We start from the raw sequence: 21,362 nt of genomic DNA, 5'->3' as shown, positions 1-21,362 counted from the left end.
GCCACCCTCATAAGTTTTGTGAATTTGATATATTATTTCTTTGTTGTTAAAATGGCATTACATTTGGTGAAGAGTGCATTATGACTTGTTCAGGACTCAAAATTCAAAGTTTAGGACTCGACATGGGATTGTCAGTCCTGACTTAGGACTGGTATGGAAGGACTTGAGACCGACTTGTGACTTGGTCCCATCTCCTATCAGCAACGACTGGGCAGTCTTATCAGCTGAAACCAGGCTGGAAAGACTAAATGACCTGGCTTTGGTCCCATGAGTAATAACATTAAGTCAAAATGAGACACACAAACTGGACTGATAGTTCTGTGGTGTTTCAACCAAACCTGAGTATTAAATTCATCTAAATACCACTTGGGGGCACTGTAGCCCCTTGTAAGCAAAAGCCTGTTTCTTATTTGTGGCCAAGGTGCGCTCATAGTTCACTCATGTATAAATGCTAATGAAATACAATGACATTTCCTCATCCAGTGAATGTATCTGAAACAAGCCAGCATGAATATAGATGACATCAATACTGCTACTCAAAGGTTCATAAGGCTCATCAAATCACTCCTCTTATCGCTAAGAGGAAGCTGTCGCCGTGTGACCATTTCAGGTGATTATTTGTATAAGAAAAGCAATTTAATTTGTGTGAGACGTATATCATTATTTGCTGGCCGTTGTGTGTGTGCAGGGGACCGTGGTAAAAGGGAGCAGTCTTTCTTCTTTGAGTAGTGCAGCAGGAGTGATGCCACTTTAAATTGCCCCCGCAGGATACAGTAACTGTAAAAGCAAAGTTATAGAAGCCAAGGTTTCATTTGCACTGATGGAACAAACATCAGGGTTGAATAACCCGGCTTATTAAATACACAGTGTGCGTGTCAAGAGGTAATGAAGATGGAATGAGAATGAAAAAAAAAGAGGCGCCGTAATGGAAGGACAAGAGGATCTGCACCTTCCACCTCTTACTGAGGACTTCCATTAATGCAAGGCTATGTATATTAGTTTCGACAAAATTAAGATGTCAAAATTCATCAGTTTTTAAAACAAACATTTCACCCCTTAAAGCACATGAATCATAAAACCATGTGCTCCTGCTTTCATGAATGCAATCATGTTCTCATAATAGAGGGAGTCCATTTTCTCTAAAGACAGAAATCTAATTTTGGAGCTCTTCATACGTCCCAGTGCTCTCAGGTAATAGCGTCCTTTGAAGACAGAAGATTAATGTTGTGATACAAGCACACATGTAAAGCTGCAGAAAAAGACTACTGTGGATAACTAATTATACTTATCTCTAACAGGGGATCAGGATTCACTGAGGTAATTTCTGTTTAGACTCTCTGTATGTTTTGTGCTAGCCGAGTACATTATTCCTCCTCCAGCAGAGGAGGAATAACAAGTGCGTGTGTCGGGCTATACTGGCCAGTCTTACTATCAATCACTAAGACGAAATCAAGTAACTAACCGCCTCTGTTACCAGGGACACAAGCTATTTGAACACAAATGGAGCCAAAAGCTCTGAAACAGCAATACACATTCGAAACACATGTGTGGACTGTCTGACAGTCATTTACCGAGCAGAGGGAGGAAAACAATGCCATCCATTCTGTGTGTGTTTTGTGTGCATGTGCAAAGATGATCCATTTGAGCATGTGCAGTGGCGGATCCTCCTATAGGCGACATAGGCATTCAAATAAATCAAAGATAAAGGTGGAGTGGAGTGTATATGGAGAGTATGGGAGTAAGAGAAAATGAAAAGGCAAGAGCCATCGGATTGCAAGAGGAGGACACAATTTACAAATTTGCACATACTGTTGTTGTTTGTTTAGGGCAAGGGTGCCAGATGTGCTAGGTCCAGCACTAAGCATGTGTGTCACTGCTAGTGTTTCTCCTCTGCCTTTTCTGGCTTCTTGTGTCACACAGCAGAGCTTTCTGTATGTGGCGACGATCTAACTTGATTACGGTTTCGTAGATGTGTTTGTCTCAGGTGTTAACCTGCACTTGTGAATACTGCAGTGACCTCCAAGTGCCTCCTCCATGCATTACAATAAAAATTGACATTACCTGTTTCATGCTCCCTCTCAAATCCCCTTCCCCTCAGCTGCCGCCCTCCCCCTATTTCCATTTTATACTCTACCCATCTTTTAAGTGAAGCAGTTGTTTTTGTGTGCCGCGTTGTAGGAGTGCAGATAGAATAGTGGCAAAGACTTTTTTTTCTTAAAGAAAGTATGGAGAAGAAAGTTGTCTCAAACTGCGGTGTCAGCAACATCACCTTTCCCTATCCTCCAACCCACCTCCTCCTCCTCTCTCATCTATCACTCAAGGTAACATCAAAGCCTAATCACTGGGAGCCATAGTTACACATCCTGTCCAGGCAAGGAAACTCTGTCAGGACTTTTGCTCACATGTACATTTACGCACACATACTGCTTTGCATACGTGTATCTCAAAGCCTGTCCCTCTCTTGACAACTTCTCCCCCTCCCGGGAGCAGGCATTGGACTCGAATATATAGGATTCAAGAAAACTAGCATCTGTAACCCCTGACAAGGGAGAATCAGAAACACGCTTTCAGAGACTTACTTCCCCGCAGCACCTTAAAGCAAAGCGGATGGATAAAGTTGAGGAAGGGGGTGGAGGAGACGATGTGCCTGATTAAAGAGAACACAGAGAGAAAATTATGATATTTAAACCCACTTTGAAGCCTCAAACTGGTAAATAAATGATGTGCTCAAGAAGACTCAAGAAATGGCTGCGGCTCCTACACCTGCGGCTCAATGCTTAAATATTCATTTCCTGTCATAGTCACAAACACTTGAGTACGTGCATAGCTTATAAGAGTGAGTGTGTGTTAAAGATGCATGTTGAATTAGAAAGCTGCGCGCACCGAGAGATGTTGCTCACAAACCGCTGTCTTCAAGTGCAAGTGGAAGAGAAGAAGAAGAAGAGAAGAGAAGGGAGAGAATTCAGGATTTATTTTCCTCCTTAATGATCTACTCAAACATCCTCCAAACCCTCTCATCAGCGGACAGCACAGCGGAGAAGAAGCGAAAGCCCTCCGTGCTTTTCATCCGCTCTCTTACTATTCTTTCATCCCTGCAATGCTCATAATGGTCCTGAGATTAGTGCTGGATGTGTTAACTAAACTTCTCATTTGGCAGAAACGGAGGGTGAGAAGACTCTCTGTTTGAGAGAATTACTGCAGGGAAAAATGAAAAGAGAGAATTTTCAATGCGGATGTTTAGAAGATGAAAGGGGGGCTAATTCAGGGAGGAATTTCAACAACATTTTTAGTATAAACTAAAGTAATAAGTATGTCATTGTATCCAATTGCACACATTCAGAAACATACACACTTCCAGCAGCAGATGTTCCCACTCGACGCTGGCCAAACAGAGCGCTAAATAAATGCAATGAGTAAGTTTTGATGATTCCAGACAATAGATTTGAATTCAATTTAGTTCATTGTTCTGGGGCTGACAATGTGGAAGAGTGCAAATCACCCTGATGCAGAAAAAATTGACTCATCTCCATGTCATTAAAATAACTATTTGACTAGTTTAGCTCACACAAAGTACACAAGTACACACACTCTTTCTCAACACTTCTCCACTCCACTCTTCATCACTGTCAGCTGATTAATCATTGTATCTGACTGCTCATTAGACCATCTCTTTTAAAACTGCTTGACCTTGTATCGACTTTTATCCCCTCTCATCTCTTCATTTCGCATTTCTTTCTCCGAATTTGCCCCTTTTCTCCGTCTCTTCATTTCCTAGGCAGCGTATGTTTCAGACAGTCCTTCGGGGGCTTTTCTCTTCCGTCAGCCTGAGTACAGATATTTCAGCACCTTGATTTCAGAGTAATTACATAGGGATAAATGATGACTCTCCCTGAATGCATTTCTCCCCTTTTTCTGTCAACCCATCAGGAACAGGACCTGGGGCACAGCAATCACTCACTACCACTCTGCAGGAGGGAGTTTGAATCTCCTAAAAGTTTACGCATAAAGACAAAGAGAATTTTTTTATCTTGATTTCAGAGTAATTACGTCAGAATAACTCTCCTGAATGCATTCGCCCATTTCTTTCTCTCAGGCTGACAGTAACAGGACCTGAGGAATGGCAATCACTTGCTGGTGCTCTGTGTGAGGGAGTTACAACCTTTCAAAAGTTTACACATTAAATTTTTTTCTTAGCGTTTGACTTTTTGAATCTCTATTTATACAGGGGCTTTAGCTGAGCATGCATGCTATTTTTCAGCACCATACTGTGTCACATTCATACAGTTATATAGATTCCCACCTGGGAGTTGCCAAGGGCAACCACATTCAGCCGTTTGCCACCGAGCAGCTCCACTAGAACAACTGCAGATTGCTCATAGGTACTTCAATAATAGCTGTAGAGGGACAGCTCATTTACACCTGACCCAGATTTTCTTACCTGCTCCTTGGTTTCTATCCTGAAGTCTTGTAACAAAAGTACACTTTTCTAAGCTTAAGGATACTTTTTTATTATTCCCAAGGTTCTGTGGTTTAAAATTTATGTTACAACAGAGAATTTCTTAATCAAATCTGGTATGTGTGTCTGAGTACAACCAAAGAATATCAACTGAGGGGCTTTTTGATACAAGATTACCTTTATGTGATTCCTGTCACCTTTACAGAGTACCTGTTCTTCTTGAAGTCCAAGGGCAATGTGAAGTATATCAGTGAAGAGCATCAAAAGCCAGCCTGATCTTATGTTTGATATCCAGTAGGTTAACAATAACAACTTGAGATTCTGAGCAGGTGCGGGACATCTATGAGTGATGCATTTGGCCCATTGTAGGGGGAAAAAGGAGTCCTGTGAGGGAATTTACAATGAATTCAGGAAACAAATAACAGCCACTTCGTAGATCTCTTCTCAGGGACACATCCAAGCTCACCAGGGTTAGAAGCCCACTGCTGCCCCAGCAGAAGGCCTCACACCAGGGCCTTGATTTAATCACTGCCCAGCAAGGGGAGAGGCCAAGCAGGCAACAAAGCTGCTCTCCAGCCTTCCATCCTCCTGCCATCAATGCTCCCTGTAGGTTGACCCAGGAGAGGCCATCCCTCACCCTCCACTCTCCACCAGGGTCGTTTGAAGATGAGAGGAACTGAGTGTGAGTGGGAGGGACGGCCAAGAGGAGGAGAGGTAGATGAAACCCCGGTTGTTCTCTTTGAACTGCTAATCACTGTGTTTAAAGCTGACCTCGCTTCCTGTCTCTCTTTCTGTGTTTGGCTCATTAAAATATGTACCCTGATAAAGGGTCCAGATGGGAGTTCACCATGAACCACGGATCCTACTTCAGTTCCAGTCAAACACATATGCCTCATTTTCTCCCACAAAGATGAAATAATAAACTAGAAAGGAACTGTGAGAGTGCAGACCGCCGCCAAGGCCAATAGACAAGTCTTCTATGATATGCAAATCTGCAAGCAAAACCACTATATATGTCTGGATAGATTTCCAAAACAAATAGAACTAGGGAATAGAAGATCTGAATGACACATACTCCCATGAAACCACTGTCTCCAAGTGTGCCATAATGGCTGCTTTCTGTGTGAAGTTTGAGCAACTACATGTTAAGGCTACCCCAGAAGACTGCTGGTTACCCTTAATGTGGAGTGGAGTCATTGTTTTTCTACAACTGGCTATGTATTTTTCTCATGATTGAACTTTACTACCATCTACTGGATTATAAAGGAACACTTCATCCCCCAAATGACCATTTGTTGGTCAGTTGCTCACCCCTTGTCACAATAAATTCATGACAAGTCATAGTTGACCACGTTTCACATCTGCAACACCATATCAAAACATCTGCTTACAAACTCTCAGACAACTCGTACAGTATAATCCAAGTCTCATTATCTAGTTGTTTGCTCAGTACTAGTCAAACAGCCCTTCCTTCTGAATGGAAACTGAAGAAAAGTGAAACTTATGCTCTCTTCAAGCCAAACTCCACTGACAAAAACAGTAATTTTACCCCTCTGAACACGGGAGGCTATCACTGCCTCCATTGGTACTTTGTGTTATTGTGGTGTTCGTGAATCTGAAGTAACCCTTTAAATTACCAAAGTCACACATACACACACACACACACCAACACATTCTCACTCCGACCCTGTCACATATCACCGTTTGGTCATGGGCTTTCCACATCGAGATATAATGTACAAGGTACCCTGGATGCGTTGGTTGTTGACGTTCTGGAATGTTGTGTCAACTTTAGCCTGTCACATGCATTGTCTGTTTTCAAAATACATCTCTGTTTCACAGGAAATGTACAGTTTGTATATACAGTCTCTTTCGAAATAAACGCACTACGTTGGTGCAACACCGTGAATTGAATTTTTTTCCTTCAACAACAATTCACATGGTTACGTTTAGCCAACACTAGGGCTGCACCTAACGATTATTTTCATTGTCGACTAATCTGTCAATTATTTCTTCGATTAGTCGACTAATCATTTTATCGAAAAATGTGTAAAAATGTTGAAAAATATCGGTCTGTCTCTTCCAAGTCCCAAAATTATGTCATCTAATGTCTTGTTTCGTACTCACGCCAAAGGGTTTTAGTTCACTGTCATGGGAGAGTGTGTGAAGCTGCCAATATTTGAACATAAGAAGCTGCAATAGGAGTATTTTAGGGTGCTTTTATAGTACTTTTCTATGAAAAATGACTCAAACCAATTAGTCGACTACTAAAATAGTCACCGATTATTTTGATAGTCGATTAGTCATCGATTAGTCGACTAATCGTGGCAGCCCTAGCCAACACGTGCATGTAATTGGTTTTAGGAAAAAGAACAGGGTATGGCTTTATAATCTTACAGAAGCAAACACTGGCCTCCCAAGCGAAGGTTGTTGGAAACATCCACCACCCCTCCCACCCATCCTACTCGGACTTCCGCCCCCTTAACTTTTGTTGTACGTAGTTCCGCCACGTTTCCCCCTGAAGCTGCCGGGCTCTACTAAACAATAAAGGTGACCAGCCGCGTGTCTCGCTGACGTGAAAGGACAGCTTTTTTTCATTGGTATCTGACACCAGAGGTCACTGGTCAAGCACCAGTTTTCGACGACTTTGGAGTGAGACCAGGTTGCACACAGACACACATACACACACACACACAAAACAATTAAGGCAGTGGTAGACCAGCAGCTCTCGTGTTCAGCAAAGTAAAAATACTGATTTTTTTTTTTTTTGTTTGTTTGTTTTTTTCAGTGGAGAAAATAGTTAAGAAACAGATAGATACGGGCATATGACTGGATAAATGAGACTCAGATTATACTGCACGACTTGTGTTTGAGTTTTTAAACGATTTTTGAAGACAGTTTTGCTGTTGTCAAGCACAGACCCCTATGACTTCAGTTCATCAGTTAATTTTTGATTTCTTTGTTTACCCAAGGCATGCAAGAGAAACAACAAATCCAATTCAGCACAGGGTGAGCAAGTGATATTCCAATGATCATTTGGGGAGTGAAGTATTCCTTTAAGATGTATATTCCACAAGGCTAAATACCCTATCCTGCAATGTTAACAAAAGGAACAAATAATTTGTGAGGAGGCCCCATGATTCGGTCCACTCCAAAATGTGTTCCTGCTTGGCCCATGTTACACCCTTCCTCCAAGAGTTCTATCCTGCTGACAGACAAACCAACAAACAGACCAAAATGCAAACATAGCTGCCTTTGGTGGAGGTAATAACCAGGGGAGAACTGCATAGTGATTTGAACTTGAATGAGAGATGTTTAATAATCCACACATACACTTATTTACTATTTCATCAATACTCCATCAATATGGATGGAATCCTGCAGCTGTTGTTCAACCTTGAGGAAACGGTGAAGTAGAAAGGTTTAGGGGGTTGACAGTGAGATCAGAGGTTTTCAATAGGACCTGTACACACTTGGCAATAAAATGTTTCTCAGGTGATGTCACCCTGAGTGGTTCTTCAGGCAAACTGTATTGTGGATACACTGAGATTGCACCACCCAATAAATATTCAAGGTAGTTAGGGTCATGGGTCTGTAGAAAATGCCAAATCTCTGACACATTTTTAAAGTTGGTATGAAATAGTTGCTGCAGTTTTTTTTCTACAATTATGGCCAAATATGTGCTTTTTATGTTAACCAAATTTGTGCTGTTAAAATCAATTTTTGTTATATTTTTGTTTCAACATTTGTCCACACTAGCATCTTATGTTGTTTTTGTAAAGATCTCCATTCACACTGAAATGCCAAAACAATATTGAGAACAGCCAAATCTCTTTTTCTTCCTTTCCTTTCAGTGCACAGACAAATTGTGCATAACAGCCAACATGTAAGAAGTGAAACAATCTGGAGAGCATCTTTGAAAAGCTCCATGTTTGCTTGTGAAAAATGTCGGCTTTGTGTGGATGGAAGGCCAAAACGAAGTATAAAAGATGTGTTTTCAGATTTAGCTGGATATTGTGGAGGAGGCCTGAGACACATTCTAATGCAAGGTGTGAACTACAGTTCATGTCTACTGGATCTTGATCCAATTTGGATACATTTGCAGTGAAGATACTAGGTCTGAACAAGCCCACAGAGACTGCAGGGAGTAGACAAGGTGGGGCGTGGAAGGAGGGCATGATGAGGCGGAGGAGAGAAGGAGAGTTGGGTAGCTGGGGATCAATCAATCAATCGCTCCTGTTGGTTTATATTGACTCTGCAGTCCCACTGGGCTACCACGGTCAATGTGCTTTCAGGCATTTTGCATGGGTCGATGAAGGAGCGTGCCTGGCTTAACACTCACCTTTTATAGGGATGCGTGCACGTGTGTTTGTGTAATATATTAGATGATTTTATGCCGAGTGTATCGACAGGTTTTTATAAATTTATGTCATGTGGAAAGTGCGGACATTAGTCTATGATAAGTGAATACATGTTTTAGAAATTACAACACATAAATCTAAGGTATCAACATAACCACAGCCGCTGGGCTTCAGACCTCGCCATGTGTTGAAGAGTGGGCTCTTTTTTTTTTAATTTGTTGACCTTGCTACCAACCTGGCTTGTTCCCAATGGCAGCTTCCCAAAAACTAACAGGATCAAGATTGACTTTGGCCCATCGACTGTGCTTGGCATTCATTCTGTCATATAAATGGGTGATGAAAAACTACCTACACCACACGGTACAAATATCTGTGTAACCTCTTAGTTTACACTCATAGATAAAGATTTACTGTTCTAAGTGCTTTGATCAGTTGTTTGGACGTCAGCAGATTCAATAGAAAAGGCCTTTGTGTTTTAGGCACTGATGGTAAACACTTTTCTCAAATGAGTCAACAATGAAAATTGCTTTCTTGGTGTTCAAAGTTGCAATGCCTTGAGTTTTATTTGTTGAAATGGTTTTCAAATAGGGGTGGGGAATTGGATGGGTGGCTAATATGTCTGTTTTTGGGATAATCCAGTAAATACATGAAAAATCATATAATTTGCTTGTCTAAATGCACAGTACCTGTATAAGGAGACAAGGTATTTGATGTTGATATTGATATTCATTTTGAATGTGTTAAAAAAAGAAAAGACATGAACATACAAACAAGCAGACAGACAGAATGAATAGCATAATGAAGAGCAATTGTCAGTGTATAATAAGTTTCATCACAGAAACCCAGCGCTTGAGCAGTGACGTCAGACACTGATGAAAAAAGCCATCCTTTAATGTCGGCATGATACGTGGCTGGTCGCCATTATAGTTTAACAGCAATTTGTGGCGTCAGGGGTCAGACAAACACCAACTTTCACCCAGGAGAGCGGTGTTTGCGTCCCGTAAGATTCTAAAGCCAAACCCTGTTCTTTCTTCCTAAACCCAACCATGTGTTTTTGTTGCCTAAACCTAACCATGTGCATTAGTTGTTGTAGGAAAAAAGACATCAATTCGTGGTGTTGTACCGACGTAGTGTGTTTATTTTGAGGGAGACTATGTAAACTGAAAATTTCCTGTGAAAACGGAAGTGTATTTTGAAAGAGGACAATTCATGTAACAGGCATAACTTGACACGGTGTCCCAGTACGTCAACAACCAACACACCCAGGGTACCTTTCACGTCATATCTGGATGTGGAAGGGCCATGATCAAATGTCCAACGAGGAATGTGTTGGTTGGTTGTTTGGTTGGTTGGATGGATGGATGGATGGATGGATGGATGGATGGATGGATAGATAGATAGATAGATAGATAGATAGATAGATAGATAGATAGACAGACAGACAGATAGATAGATAGATAGATAGATATTTTGAAATAAATGTCAAATTTATTTAAACCATCACTTCTTGCATTCATAATCAGTGAAATATTGTTATTCAAACAGACAACAGACTGGTAACAGTTAAAAACATAAGACCCAATGGGTACAGCTTGAATGGTGAGTCACTGACACTGATGATGGTGAGCATACTCTTCTCACTCCCACTCAGCTCATGAGAGAATTTAATGGAGCACAAATGCATACTGTCTGTGTGTGTACAGACACACATGTAGATGCACTGTATGCACGAAATGTGTGAAGTAATATCCATGCGGATCAAAGCAAATAAGAGCTCTGTAAATAGATAAATAAATAGATCAAGTGGAAAAAAAACACAACATATAGAAACCTTACAAGGAGCTCTGATCTGTTCACAAGAGGAAAAAGTCAAATGCAGATCTTGAGCATAATAAATGGATAAAAATAGAGACAAATAGGCAAACAGAAGTCAGGCACTGTTTATCTTTTCCTTTTCTCCAACAGTCTATGTGTTGGTGTATGTACATTTAGCTCAACAGAAATATTGAATTTACACTCAATTAAAACTTCATTTAACTTCACTCCAGTCTGATCAAAGGTTCCATCTGGGTTAGGCTGTCACATCACAGGCACTGGCTCTCAATAATTACTGAACTTTTTCCAGGAAAGTCAATTTACAGATGTCACCATTAGTCACTGTAACTCACAGTGACTGATCTTAAAAAAGCATTTTAACTGAATAGAAGTCAGCAAGGCTGTAAGATAACTGTTGTCCTTGTCTGACTATTTCCCAGAACAGGTGTTTATGCAACTTTACAGACAAGGTCCTTTAATTGAGAACTTCATCAGGCAGTCACTTGCTTTGTGCTGTTGCTCTGCGTGGTCTATCACTCATTTAATGTTTCAATTACTGATATTAAAAAGAAAAAATCAGATGCCTGAGCCATGAACACATACTCTGAAGAGAAACCCCAGACAAATGCCTCATTTCCACTTACGTATGTGTACTGAGATGAGTCAACCGGAAGTCCATTCATTCCTATGGGAATCTCCGTGATTTTCGATGTGCCTGCGATACTCCTCCCCTAATATTTCAGTCCAGAATTTGCCTCGAGTATGTTCAAAAGATTGAACTTTTGATTTCGGAGAAACCATATGACCGTGTGCTAGCTTTGCTAACAGGCTGCTAACTGGCTAACAGGCTATTTTCTTCAGTTCAGTTGCCTGTGTTGGTTTTCAAGTGAGTTTGTATGATTAAAAAGAACTTAATCATCTAGTTCGTCTTTTTAATAGAATGTTTCACAAACAGATTTCCGCACACTTACATCTATGCAGTATTTCACTTTAATGTTGAGCTTCCAGTCTATTAGACCTTCATCAGAGCATAAAACTAACTGAATATTTCACGTAACATGTCACGTACCTGGCAGGTCCTGTTTTTGTCCCGCTAATGTTGCAAACGAGTATTCCAAACAACTGGATGGTGAAAAACAGACAAAATTAGCCTCCCCCTATGGCAACAGGTAGTTTCCAGTTTCTATCCATCTGTAAAGAAATGCACTTCCTTGCAATGGACACTAGAGGCATCATCCATATATTTACGGATCTGCAGACACCAGTCACATTATGTAAGTGGAAACAAGGCGTAGAGGGAGCTTGAGTGGGAGTAATGCAAATAGAGGAAGGTGGCCTTAGGTGAAGACTTTCTCTGAAATGAAGACAGGGATGGGTTTAAGGAGAGCTCCTTTGTCGGCCATCTTTGTGGTCATTAGGAGTTATTCTTCTTCATGCTGTTTACAAACAAAATCTTTCTGAGCAGCTTATTCCTCTCTGAGCATAATATTTGTTCTCATTCTTCATCCCCTTAAGTAAAGATAAAAAGACTGTCGATACACATTTTTAGTTAACGGCCAATTGTGCCACAGTGTGTAATAGTAGGACATGTAACCACAGTAATCTATTTTCATGCCTGAGTGTGTATGTGTGGATGAACATCCATGGTATTTGTTGGAAATAGATTGTAAGACTACTATTTTTTTTTTTAACACAACCGGTCATCAATCATCTAAATGATGTGACGCCATGAGCAGGTACTGACAGGCTGCGAGTGATGGATGATTGACAGCCGATGATTACCTGAGCTGAGGGGTGTTTCTGGTCCCGAGGGTCAACCTCTCTGGGGCTCTTACCCTGTTGGTTCAGATTGCAAGATGACTTGAGATGGACTGAGAGGAAAATAAATTTACACTAAATAAATCAAAACCAGCTGTCAGAAATGATCAACTGTGTCCATCACCCATGACTAGATACATTTGCAAGCAACAACAACATTTGTGTCTTTTAGTAGATCACATTATTAACTGTTAACTCTTAATGAGCATGTATGTCTACATTTAGAAGTCTGAACCATGACTGCATGATTCACTGTTTAAAAAGCCAAATCTAGCTTAACAGGACATTAGCAGGGTGCTGTGAAAAGGGTGAATGGCAATAAGTAAAGATTTACTTCCTATTCACACTTAAAGAACAGTGCACACATGAGTCATTGCACAATTAACACGGTAGTTTTTTCCACATTTAAAATCTTGTCCATTTAAAGCTGATTCAACACATTTTAGAATCATTTTAGCCAGTTCAATTATAATTGTTGAAATAACACATAATGAATATAATTATGTTGATGACTGGATGTGGGCTGGGATGACTGCTGAACGTACCATTTTAGACAATTTTATTTATGAAATGTGTCACCACTGAAGGTCTGCCTTCCTCTTTGTGCAGGTTTCAACCTTACGCTGAATGTATTTAACCTATGGATGGATTGCTCATTTGGCCTACGGGGCACAGGCCCAGGGGCCCAAAGTGTCCCCTTAGCCTTCACCTGCAAAATGTCACTCAAATCACATGTAATGACCAGAAAGAGACTCAAAAACACCACAAAGAGATGCAAATGAACTGCAAAGAGACAAAGCAACTACAAAAAAGAGACACTAAATGATCTCAAAAAGACACAAAATCACTACAAAGTGACACGAAAAACAAAAAAAAGACACAAAATGACAATAAAAGAGACACTATATAACTTCCAAAAGGGGGCAACACATCACATCACATTCTAGTTTTTCACTTTTAAGTACATTTAAGAGTAACATAATAGAGACAGTACAGTGTTTGACATTGATTGTACCCACACACAGCAGTCCAGCAATAGTTTCTGCTGGGGTACGGCCACAACACTTGCACAAACCACACGTAGAACTGCAGGATACCGTAATACTAGAACGGGTAGCGATGACAATGGCAATATGTTAAGTTTATTTATGATTATGATTACAGTTACTAATGACTGTGTCACACTGTGGTACATGGTTGCCTTTTAAAAATGTAAAGAGCATTCATTTATTACCCTGGTCACAGGGGTGCTGGAGCAAATTCCAGCTGTTGTTGGGCGAAAGCCAGAGCACACGTTAGACAGGTTGCCAAAAAAGAACAAGGCAAGCACACAGAGACAGACAACTATTCACACTCACATTCACGGGCAATTTAGACGTATTGATTAACCTGGCCTGCATGTCTTTGAACTGTGGGATGAAGCTGGAGTACCTGGTAAAAAACAATTTTGACACAGTGAGAACATGCAAACTCCACACAGACGGGCCCCAGCCGGCCGGCGGATACAAACCCAGAACACTCGTGCTAACCCAGCACCACCGTGCTGCCCTGTAAAGAGCATATATATTCTTAAAAAGCATACTTAGTGTCAGATATTACCTCAATTCTCTGAAATCAGGGAGCTTTATATCTTTGATTCACTGTAAACACTGACAGTCCTTTTAGAGCTCAGGCAATCAATTCTGAAGTGACAGAATGCAGAACCAAAAGCCAGCAGTGAGGCAAATGTCGGTAGGAAGTGGCACACTTGAGAGCGGCAGAGTGGGGGTTTGGTTTTACAGGAGCAGCTTCATACTTTGTAATGTGTGGTTTTTCCACCACCCAATTTGCTGAGCATCTCTGACTCTGTGACCCTTCCTTTATTAAGAGTCTGAGCGGTGTAAGAGTGGACAATGTTTCTTTGAGCTGGCAGGACCACTCAATAGACTCAAGGTAATAAAAACGAGTTTGAGAGAAAGGCTGAAAACAAGGAGAGAGAGCTGGATTGAGTTGAGTTGAGCAGCAGCGGGTGGACTGGCCAAAAAAGTGAAAAGGCTTTCTATCTGACAGGTTATTGATTGGCTCAAACTTCCCAAAAGGACCCTGGAAGACTTTTAAAGAGAGAATCGGATGCTCAAGCAACACCCTCCTTTTCAGTCTCGTCTTCTATCCTCTTTCCTCTTCAACACTTGACATTATTTGAAATCTTGATGGTATTTGAGATCGTTAGAAAAGTATCGATCAATTGAATGAACAAGAAGAAAGAACTGGTGCTGTAAGACAGCACAGTTTTCCACTAACACGTCTTTATTATTAACAAATAAAGCACACATTACCAAAGGGCTGACCTGATGTACAGAAAAATATGCAACTTCCTCCCACAGCATGTCAAAATAATAGCATAGTGTTAAATTGGTGCATCTTGTTTAATCGTGTACTGCAGTTTAAACATTATATATTAAAGGAACAAGCATGTTGTAGACAAAAGCTGAAATAAGATATACATTTACAGCAAGAAAAAAAGGACCATCCCCTTCTCTACCAAAAAAGCAGACCTTACCTTCACCCAAAAAGGAAAAATTATAATGCTCTCCCTTTTTTCTGAACTCTTCTAACCCTCTAATATTTTTTTTGTGCAGTCCCTAAGTGTGAATTAAAAAAATGACATGTAAATTTCATTTGTCTTTCCAATATAAAAAATCTCACTTTAATTTCTGACACACTGAGACTCAACTGTTGATCTATTTCATTTGCAAGATATGGTGTCTTTGCTATTCTTTTTTGGCTTTCTTCAAGCTCTGTGCAGATCTCTTATTTTGAATAGCATGTGCAGTCATTGGATACGAAATGCTCGTATCATTTCAAAGCTGTCATGAAATGAAAGGTCTTCAGGAGGCTGCTGAGTGCTGCCCCTGAAGACTGATGAGAATGACCGTTGTTGACCTTTAGGATTTTGACAGAGTCATGAAACTTTATTTCCCAAGAGGCACAGAGAGGATTCCAAACTGTCACAAGCTACATTTTTTTCTCTGTGGAGACGACTTCATATAGTTGAAGCCAAATGAAAAGCCAGGGACCTGTATTAGGTCGTCTGCAGCACAGTCGCACATTTTTTAGTTGGAAAGGTTTAAGTGCAAAGCAGCTTGGTCTCTACTGCTACTCAGTGTGCAGTGGTGACATGCATTAAGCATATTTTTTTTTTCAAATAATTATTTCCCACAATAACTTATTATGGACATAACAACCTTCCAAATAAAGCTTTGGAATAAGTAGGCTTTGCACATATAAACTGTATATTTAATGCACTGCTCATAAAATGCACTGACACATACATGTAAATGGCCAAACATACAGTACACGCTGTGAGTCCATTACGATTCTATTATTACCTTTCCTACAGTCTCCACACAGTTTCCACAAATCCATTTCCTCATGACATATTTCAATTAATCTGCTTACAATATGATTGTGTGTGTGCGCTCCTGTGTGCGTTTGTGCGTGTGTGTGTGTGTAATGTGTATTTTTCATGTGTTCTGAAATTAGAAATAGCAAGAAATTAAGTTGTGAAATTGAAAACATTTTCTATTTCTAGTTAGAAATTGTGAATATGAAAGGCCACGCCAGGTTTTGTAGCATCTCTAGAGATGAAGGGAAGTAGGAATAGACATCATTGTTAACCACATCCATGACACAAGCGCAAGTATTTAGGGTCTTTTTCTTTTTGCTTCAGGACTTTAACTACACACTGTCATGTCCATTCACACCCCCCCCCCATCCCCAAACTCTCAGGTGAGTCCCAGTGGGATTGGTGAGAGAAAAAAGCACAACAGAAGAGACTAGAGTATAGAGTAATATAAAAAAAAAAGGCTTATCACTGAATGAAAGATGTGAAGCTTCTTTTTGAGACTGAGCAGTCTATCAGTGCCAGTCCCAGACCACTGAGGTACTTTCATTCCTGAGACCTCCGACACAAGTCCCAGCTCTTGTTTATTGTTGCGCTACAGTATATGATTAAAAGTACAATTTCTGATACGGCTCGATTTCTGAGCTGCCGAGCGGACTGTTTTGAGTCAAAAAGGTCAGCCTTCCCTTTAGCCTATGATTAATGGTGCGGCTTGTTTTCTGAACAGCTAACAAGTCCAAGAAGAAAGTTGAAAAGTATTAAATAAATTCACATGAACTAAGTATAGGCCTATATAGATCGCTGCTGGTGGTATAATGTTGTTTTGAAAGTATAATGTACTTCCTCTTGATGCTGAGAGTGGGTGTACAGTAGTTTGTTTCTGAGGTGTCAGAGACATAAATCAATAAAACATTTGTGAATTCCCCAGATGAAAACAATCCTAATGAAACATCCAAGCCTGGCTTTAACATGAAGCCTTACAGGAATAGCATCAAAGATAGTATATATGTAAATGAAATGCTTGCATGGGTGAATGCGGTTGCGTCAGCATACTTTATGAGTGCCCTCTTTGATCGTTCATGAAAAAAAAAATTGTACTAAAACATCATCCATCTCCTCTGATTAGAGCTTTGTGTGGCAGCGTGCATGCATGGCGCGTATGCACACACAACCCACGCTCGCAAACACACGCACAAATGTACACTCACAGACATACACACCCGATTCTCTCCACCTCACAAAAACATGTCCTAACTCAACTTATCTCACAACTCATCCATAATCAAAACTGACACTCCTTGCCTCCACCCCCCCTCCATCCCCTTTTCCCACCTACCCCCCTTCTGTTCTCACATCCCACAATACCAGGCTGCTGAACACCAGACTCTCCCTGTAAGCCCCAGGCCAATTAGTGTGGTGTTGCAGCATTGTTATCTGCCTGTCATGGTGGGTTTCTCCTGCCTCCTCTCTGTTTGTGGAAACACAAACTGCTGCTGCTGCTGCTGCTGCCGATGGGCCACAGGCGGCGTGAGAGCCAGAGAGGAGATGGATGAGGAGGGGAGGAAAATAAAGGAATGTGTGAGGAGTGGGAGAAATCATCCGATTTAAGACGGGGTGACGTTTTAAAATGACTCAAGTTCCTGACTAATATTTTGCACAATGTTGTATTCACACACGGTCTCTTTCTCTGCTTCCGTACACATAATGAGAAAGCACAGCACAGAGGCAAAGAAAAGGTTACTTCCCAGATGAGGGGCCTTTAAAGCATTATCTTTCTCTCTGTTATCATCACATCACACAAGATAGATAATCATCATGTTGTGGGATGGAGAATGAGGAGACAGAGGAGGAGGGATGTTAAGGTCGAGGGTTGTGCAGTCATTTTTAGTCATATTCACAATCTGGCCTGCACAAAGATGAGTTCAATTGTGTGTACATATGACTGTAGTGGTTAAAAAAAGCTTGGGTAAACCCTTGCTCTGTTTCTCTATGGATGGACAGATGGATCTTCACATAGAAGAGTGAACAGCTTCACCTGTAGATGGTGTTTTGTGTGTCTAAACTGATCATCATCTGTCAACTTTGCAACCAATAGTAGTTCAATCAGGAGGGACATGTTCTGAGAGATTTATTTATTTATTTACATGATCATGCATCATGATGCAATCTATTCCAGGAGGGTGGTAAAGACGTAGTAGATTAGGGAACATCCCCCTATGGAGTCTAGATGCCAGTGGTGGTAATGGTGGTGAGATGAGATGAAGAGGGAGCTGAGGATCTGGATGTGAAGAGGAATGGGCTTTTGATGAGCTCGTCCTGGGCTCTGGATAAGGTGACTGGAGGTGAATGGGGTGGAAGAGGGCATGACAGTTCTGCCTAAAATGACAGCTGACAGGAGCAGAGAGGAGAACAGATTTAAAGTTTGGTTGCAGCAACATGAATGGCTAACAGGGAGAGGGAACACCCATAGTCAGCTGATTGTTGGAATCAGTGGGAGTGGGATAGAGAGAGAATTGTAAATGGATAGAGCATAAAGACTGAACTTACGCTGAGCTTCATTATAAACAACAGCATGAAAAAAAAAACAAAATATAGTTGTCATGTAATGCAAGTGCTATTAAAAGATATGTCAGCTGTTTTACAGCTGGCTCAAATCTTGTGTGTTGAATTTAGTCTGTGGTTGGCAGTTGTTTACATTTAGATTACACCAATGCCTTTAAAACCACTTACCAATTTCATCCGACACAGATTTTTCTGTCTCTTCTTGTCTCTCCGTCCCCTGATACCTGGGCTCTTTCTGGATCAGTTGCTATCTCTTTTCCTTGAGCAGTGTTTTCCTGTTTATCTTCTTTATTTTCTCCATGTTTGTGGTCATCTTTTCCTTTGCTCGCTGCATATCCTGACAGTGCATGCAGTCACTTCAACTTACATAGTTTTAATCACAGCAACTGTAGATGAAAAACATAAAAGCATAATGTTAACTCTCAAGCTACCTTATTGTACAGCAACAAGCTAACTATGGTTAAAACAACATTAATTAACTTATTTTAGCATGAATGCAATTTCGAAATTTGAGAGGTGGGTAAACAACATGTACATGCCTTTAGCCATGTGTGTCCCTGTACTCACTAAAACAAAACATATCCTCCTGAGACCCGAACTTTTGTTTGGTATATGTTTTTAATTTCTCCCCACTAATTAATGTTGTCGTAAGCTGTCATTACTGTCTGTCCTGCATCTCTCTCAGTCTCTCTGTCTGTCTCTCTTTCTGTCTCATTTTGTCATACGAATCACTATCTTGTTGATCTGTGCGTCCTGGAAGAGGGATCCCTCCTCAGTTGCTCTTCCTGAGGTTTCTACCATTTTTTTCCCCGTTAAAGGGTTTTTTGGGGGAGTTTTTCCTTATCTGCTGTGAGGATCCAAAGGACAGAGGGATGCCGTATGCTGTAAAGCCCTCTGAGGCAAATTGTGATTTGTGATATTGGGCTTTATAAATAAAATTGAATTGAATTGAATTGAATTAATTCGGATCATTAGGACCCAATAAATATCAAAAAATGAAACATTGTTAACGATAATTAAGTCTCAAGGCCCTCAAACAAGATAATAACAAAGTCCCAATGCCCTCAAACGAGACGATAGTAAAGTCCCAATGTCTTCAGATGAGTGCTTCCTAATTAACAGCATCTTAGCTTGTCACTGTTGCTAAAGTTGGTCAAATTTGATACCATATCAAACTACAAACATTATTTATCATAAATAAACAAGTTTCAACCATAAAATGTGATCCGGTTTTGGACCTTGTCCACTTTTGTGTGGGGATCTGCTGCAGACTGCCCTGGCAGAGATGGCTGCCATCTTGTTTTTACTTAGATTAATGTATTGTGCTCGTTGTACCACTAGATGGCACAAAAAACTCTCCACGAATGAGGACAACAGGTCTAAGTTAAGTAGAATGAAGAATGAGGTCAAGTGAACCCAAAAGTGTGATGTCTTCATATGAGGACACAGGGTCTCAGGAGGATATTTGACACATCTGATGAAAGCTGTAGTTCGTGACCTTTATGAAAAAATAACTTTTTTCATATTTGCTGAATCAGTAACTATATTCACACAGCACTAAATCAGACAGATAATCTGTGAAAAAAAAAAATCATATTCCTCTGCCTACTCTACTGCCTTGTTGTGCTTTTAATAGCCCTGTGGCTCATGAATGAAAACAAGGAGTCTCTTACACAACTGTCAATCATGTCAGTCACAGCTTGTGAACTGTCAAACTGATCAAATATGAATCAAGATTCTGTTACTGCATGTCTCACCTCGAGAAATAGGCATCACAGCCTTTGTAGAAACACATTTTAATGTACTGTTTGGCTGTAAAATGAAAAGACGTCCGATCAGTGGGCGATGCTTTGCACATCAGTCGACCTTTTCCAACATGGTGGACGGGTCACAAACTTTGTCATTTTGCAGCATAACAGTACACTAAGATATGTTTCTGAAAACATTTGAGGTGAGAAACAGGCAATGCAGTAACAGAGTCTTTTGATTGGGCCTAGTTTGACAGTGTGACTGTAGTTTACGAGCAGAGACTGACATGATTGACAACTGCATTAGAGACTCCTTGGCTCTGACTGGTTGTTTATGTTGTGCCTTTAGACACAAAGTCATTTACATAAAAAGTTACCAACTGTTGCTTTAATTGCTTTGATCAAATACAACCCAGTGTACCCCAGCAAGCAACACCATGGCTCAGACCAACACAGGCAGCTTCAAACATGATTTAAGTGCTACATAGTTATTGCTCAAGTACTTAACTATGCCCTGGCCTGACCAATAATGAGGCTGTCAAACAGTGAGGGAAGACGACAAGAGTTAGTGGCAAGGGCAGCAGTGGCTCTCAAAAACAACAACTTTTACTTCTACTCAGAAAGTTACTTTGAGGCCAGAGCCACAGTAGCTAATGCCAGAGATGAAGCCGCTGCTTGTGAGCATGATGATGATGCTCACACATCCAGGGTGTTGTGCCTACCAACGGCTTCAGCGATCAGCAGGAAAATTAATAATGATGTGAGTGTGTGTGTATGTGTGTGTGTGTGTAAATAACTTCTACTTCACCTTCCACTCTGAAGATAACCACAAGAATATGAAACAGGGGAAGCATATCGCAATGTGGTGTCATCTCTGTGTCTCTATGGGAAAGCATTGTGATGGTGTTAAGACACTGACAACATAACTTTGCCGCAAGTTTGAGAAAGAGGGAGATTTTATTCCCTTTTATACTAAAAGGCTATACTAAAATCTGGCATGCATGTAATTCTCTGTTTGACAGTAATATCCTGTCATTCAGAGAGTAAAAGAGTGATCCAAACATGACAGAATTACATAAAATTGATTTATGGCTCACAGACAAGCACATTTAATGCATGCACAACCTGCTGGGGCCTCTTACGAGGCTCTAGACACAAGGCCTCCCCTGTGCAGAATATAACACGAATTCTGTGTGAATAATTTTGACAGTGTAACAGAG

This window comes from Epinephelus lanceolatus, chromosome 11 (assembly GCF_041903045.1).
Source record: "Epinephelus lanceolatus isolate andai-2023 chromosome 11, ASM4190304v1, whole genome shotgun sequence".
Taxonomy (NCBI): domain Eukaryota; kingdom Metazoa; phylum Chordata; class Actinopteri; order Perciformes; family Serranidae; genus Epinephelus; species Epinephelus lanceolatus.
The sequence above is the reverse complement of the archived record's forward strand: the minus strand, read 5'-3'. Positions refer to the sequence as shown.